This window comes from Littorina saxatilis, unplaced genomic scaffold, assembly GCF_037325665.1.
Source record: "Littorina saxatilis isolate snail1 unplaced genomic scaffold, US_GU_Lsax_2.0 scaffold_615, whole genome shotgun sequence".
Lineage (NCBI taxonomy): Eukaryota > Metazoa > Mollusca > Gastropoda > Littorinimorpha > Littorinidae > Littorina > Littorina saxatilis.
Window position 1 is genome coordinate 73,067 of NW_027126196.1, and position 5,586 is coordinate 78,652.

Below are 5,586 nucleotides of genomic sequence, written 5' to 3' on the forward strand. Positions count from 1 at the left end.
CTTTCTTAGTCTCTCTCTCTCTCTCTTTCTTAGTCTCTCTCTGTCTCTCAGTCTCTCTCAGTCTCTCCCTCCCCCTCTCGCTCCCCTGCAAGAAGTCGGTGAAGGGAGAAACTCGATGCACCCACTGACGTAGCGCTGTGGGTTTCCCTGAACCCACCCCGTCGTTAGAGAAATAAACGGTAAAAACCCTCTTTCAAATGTATGGGTTCAGACAAACCCGCATCGTCATTAGAGAAATAAACGGTAAAAACCCTCTTTCAAATGTATGGGTTCAGACAAACCCGCATCGTCGGGCGTGTGTAGTCAAAAGCGGCATCCGGCAAAGGTTGATGTGTTGATTTCAGGGGAAATTGTTTTTGATGGTTACAAAATATATTGATCACACTTACAGGCGAATGACACAAAGTGTCCTATTCCCTGCCACACACAGTCGTCAGTTCTTTGTCACTCATAGTGTTGAATTTACTGTCACAAACACACTCACAGCCACAGTCACAGACCCTCACTTGGCGAAATCAAACTTTCTTTCTTTATTTGGTGTTTTACGTCGTTTTCAACCACGAAGGTTATATCGCGGAGGGGGAAGGGGAGAGATGGGATAGAGCCACTTGTCAATTGTTTCTTGTTCACAAAAGCACTAATAAAACATTTTCTCCCGGGGCTTGCAACGTAGTACAATATATTACCTTACTGGGACCTGGAGAATGCAAGTTTCCAGTACAAAGGACTTAACATTTCTTACATACTGCTTGACTAAAATCTTTACAAAAATTGACTTTATTCTATACAAGAAACACTTAACAAGGGTAAAAGGAGAAACAGAATCCGTTAGTGGCCTCTTACGACATGCTGGGGAGCATCGGGTAAATTCTTTCTCGTCCCAACCAATATGGGACTCCCCCTAACCCGCGGGGGGAGCGAAAACAAACACAATTCTCAAGAATCAAGTAAGCAACATATATTTTGCAAACCATAATCTGTACTGAGGTGTTCAATGGGAACCACATTTTTAGAGCAAAAGTTTAAAACAACACAAGAAGACAACACAAGAAGACTTGAAAACGTTTTCCTACTGGACAGAGCAAATACAGTTACAATGGTCCATACAAAAGTCATGATCAATGGGAGTTATCCAAAACCCAGAAAATCTCATACAAAGGACAGCTGTCATGACATCTGTCAGTGCAGACGTCCACATATTTACACCAAAAAGAAACAAGGTAAACCAGAAAAAAAATCATGAAACATATTAATCAAGTGATAATCCGAATCAATTTTCACATCAAATATTTACGTCATTGTTTGCTTACATTCATTTCACTAAAGAAGGGCGTGGCCCAAAAGTCTTTGTAACTTGGTGTTTACTGGTTTTTTTTCTAATTAATCAAAATTTGTGTCATACCAAATTTTTAGAGCAAAAGTTAAAAACAACACAAGAGATTTGAAAAGGTTTTCCAACTGCATGGGTGGGAGCAAAAACAAAGTGCTTTACGAAAAAAAAAAAAAGGTGTATGACCGGGTGGGTGTTGGGGGGGGAAACCACTTTGCTTGTCGACAAAAATATTTCTTTTAACTTCCATCAAAGTGACAGGAAACTGCGGGAAATGGAATTAATATTATAGTAGGAAGTAACAGTTAAATTTAGTACATGTGCTTCAGGTGTTTTTTCTTTTCATATGCCACTTTATCTTTAATTTGGGTCCAGGATCTCCCTTCCAGTATTTGGCTGCTTGCAATGCCCAACTAAATTTGTTTCTTTCCTGGAAGCTTTCCTCCCAAAATGGAAGCTTGAAAAAGCTTTGTCACGGCCTTCTCTTCTTCTCTCAAGAACTTGCTGTAGTTCCCTGAAACAGAAATTGACAGCTGTTCCTCAAAATGCCTTTGTTGTACATGCTAAAGACTACAAAAAATGAGCACCCCAAAAATCACACCTTCCATGGAGAAAATAACGTACAAAATACAAAAAATAAAACAATACTGACAAAAATACATATTTCCCAGGCCTTCAAAGACAGAATGATACAGCTAACAGAGCTAAACGACTCCCAACAGATGAAACAAGAAGGGCAAAGCCCATACGACTCACATGCTTGACCTCAAATAACTAAACCTAGCAATGACATCATACACTAAGAACTGCTTTAAACATTTTTCCTACCCAAGGTCAAGGTCATCCAAGGTCATGCAACACAAAGCTGTTAATTCAAGACATAGGAAGTACAATGGTGCTTATTGGCCCTTTCTACCATGAGATATGGTCACTTTTAGTGGTTCACTACCTTATTTTGGTCACATTTCATAAGGGTCAAAGTGACCTTGACCTTGATCATATGTGACCAAATGTGTCTCATGATGAAAGCATAACATGTGCCCCACATAATTTTTAAGTTTGAAACAGTTATCTTCCATAGTTCAGGGTCAAGGTCACTTCAAAATATGTATACAATCCAACTTTGAAGAGCTCCTGTGACCTTGACCTTGAAGCAAGGTAAACCAAACTGGTATCAAATGATGGGGCTTACTTTGCCCTATATATCATATATAGGTGAGGTATTCAATCTCAAAAACTTCAGAGAAAATGGGGAAAATGTGAAAAATAGCTGTTTTTTAGACAACATTTATGGCCCCTGCGACCTTGACCTTGAAGCAAGGTCAAGATGCTATGTATGTTTTTTTGGGGCCTTGTCATCATACACCATCTTGCCAAAGTTGGTACTGATAGACTGAATAGTATCCAAGAAATATCCAACGTTAAAGTTTTCCGGCCGGCCGGCCGGCCGGCTGGCCGGCCGGACGGACGGACGGACGGACGGACGGACGACTCGGGTGAGTACATAGACTCACTTTTGCTTCGCATGTGAGTCAAAAATGGTTATTTTCAGTCCCCGGCCCCCTTCAGTGAATCTGGATCACATTTTGTCAAAACGCAACAAACATTATTGAGTTTTTGGAGCGCTGTGGTAACTTTTAATTTGACCCCTACCTTGTTTTAATGACTGCCAGATTACCTAACGACTTCTGAATCACACACACATTGAAAGCATTGACAAGGCTTTTGATGATGATTAAATGTTATAATTAGCTCATTAATATAAATTTGGAAGCAAGAAAAGCTCGCTGTCCACTATTTCTTGCTGGAGGGCATTAGAAAGGTAAAAAAACCAAAAACATGTTGGTTGGATTTAAATATTAGTTTGTGGGGTGTGTATTAATACAAGGAAATGGAACGAATATGATAAAATAAAATAATCAACAAGAACAACCCAAAAATCAATGAGACCATGAATTGCATCAAAGACAGGTTAGAATTTGTGTAGTGTGACTCCTCTTTTATGGTGCATTGCACTGAAGAGCAACCGCCCTGATATTATACGTTATTTGCGTTTTTGACCAAAATATGACATTTTACACAGATCGAGACAGTCATTGTTCTCCGAGACCGCGCTAGCGGTCGAGGTGAACAATGACTGTCGAGATCTGTGTAAAATATCATATTTTGGTCAAAAACGCAAATAACATTTATGTATCGATCGAATTCCTTTCAGGTACTGACTTTGTTGTTGTTTTAACGATGGAACGAGCACACACACACATGCAAGCAAACACATAAGCTTCATATTTTGGCGTTTCAGGTTGACCGAAACTTCCAAGGAACTATAAAACACACGTCATGTACTGACTTTGTTGTTGTTTTGACATTGAACAGCACACACACATGCACATGACGTGTGTTTTGTAGTTCCTTTGAAGTTTCGGTCAACCTGAAACACCAAAATATGAAGTTTTGTATGCCTCTGACGTCACATGGCTCAAAGAAGGGAAATCCAATGTCCAATCGATACATAACCCTTTGTGGTGGACTGGGCAAACAAACAAACAAAGAGATTGAAGAGCGCAAGTCTGCTGTATGTGCACTGAGCACAAACAGTTAAGTTCTGTGAAATTTGGAGAGCCTGCAGCTACCCAGCAAAAACACCATAAAAACCATTGATTTTTTGCTGTTTTTCAGTTTTGTGGTCGCTCTTTTTTACACACTAGATCAGCCTGACAGCGCGACAAATTTGAACGAAATTTGTATGAATCATTAGGCAAGACACCAAATAAACTTTCGAATGTAAAAAATGTAAAATATCATTCAGTTTAAGTCACTGTTTCAACGGTTGAAAGTGAATCAAGCCATCAAAAAGCACAATTTTTGAGAGTAGATGTGGTCACGGACCAGTGACATCATACCCAGATATTGCTCAGATTCCAGAAACACATTTTTGAGCAGAAGAAAGACTGATTTTCAAATACACGTATATTTCTGACCAAATAACTGCTGTTTAACATCTGGGGTATACCACTGAAAAAAATATCCTTAACTTTTTTGTGCTCAGTGTATCAGTGCACGGCAATGAAAGTCACAAAGTTAAAAAGTGTGTGGAGTTGTACCTGCAATGTGTGGCCTCTCCGATGAGAGACCACATCCCTTTTAAGGCACAGTAAGCCTCCCGCAAACCATCAAAGACACACAGTACAAACACCCTTTTGTTTGAACACTCACCGCTTGAGAATATCTGAGGTGCCTTACGTAAAGAGCCAGCAATTTTCAATGAATTTATTTTTGCATGGTTTATCTAACGCCTGAGCCATCGTGGACCCCGGGGTGTGATCAACTTTCCTTTTTTTTTCACAAATCTAGTCGTCAGTTTGTGATTTCAATGCGACTCGCTTTATCTGCATTAGACCGTTATTGTATAACTCTGAATCTAAAATGCAACAACGACTGCGAGTCACACAAACTTATCGGTGGAGTTTGGCTTCAAAGAAGCAAGTTCAATGCAAAAAATTCGTCTGCTTCGGGAAACACTTCTTTGCGTGACATGCTTCCGGACTCCCTTTTTGTCAATTTTTCAAAACTTCGAGTTGTACTGATCTTTTTTTGGTGAAAAAAAAATCTTTTAGGATTAATGAATGCTTGTGTTACAATAACTTATTATTTAGATTTTAGTTCTAGCGCCAAAAAGCGTCTGATTTTGGTACTAGACAATCCTGCAGGCCATGCAAAAATAAAATTTAAAAAAATGCTAGCTCTTTACGGAGGGTGCTTAGGATGTTCGCAAGCGGTGAGTGTTTAAATGAAAGGGTGTTTGTACTGTGCGTAAAAAACCTGGCAATGTCTTTTCAGAAACTGATAGTTTACGTGAACCAGAGTGTGCTGACGCTTTCTGTTGTCCATTTGTCTATTATCCCTACCAAAATTACCCGTCAACATGACAGGCCACCTTCAATTTAAGGACACTTCTGGCAAGTCAATCGCAGGTACCCCTGTACTATCTTTTGCAATTAGTATATAAGAAAACTAGCTATTGTAGTCTAAAAATCAGTACTGGCACAATGGTGCACAAGTGCTTTCCATGACCACTTATGATCTGGTTTAGCTCCTTGCAGGACACATACCAATTAATTCTGGTGGTGGTTTTTTTTGGGGGGTGGGGGTGCATATTGTGCGAGTAGTATGCATGGCCATTTGTTATTATTATCAAGGCAGTACATACGTTCGTTGGATTTTCCTGCTACTGCTGGTACTGGGTCTGCATCATC

At 39.7% G+C, this 5,586-nt stretch overlaps 1 long non-coding RNA gene across 1 annotated transcript; it reads right to left on the bottom strand.

The window, feature by feature from the left end:
* Nucleotides 1-515: 515 nt before the first annotated feature.
* LOC138954648 (uncharacterized) lies at nt 516-5,586 on the bottom strand. Its single transcript, XR_011451923.1, has 2 exons — nt 5,541-5,586; nt 516-1,844 (listed from the first exon to the last, which is right to left on the bottom strand). It is a non-coding gene; the product is annotated as an uncharacterized lncRNA (long non-coding RNA).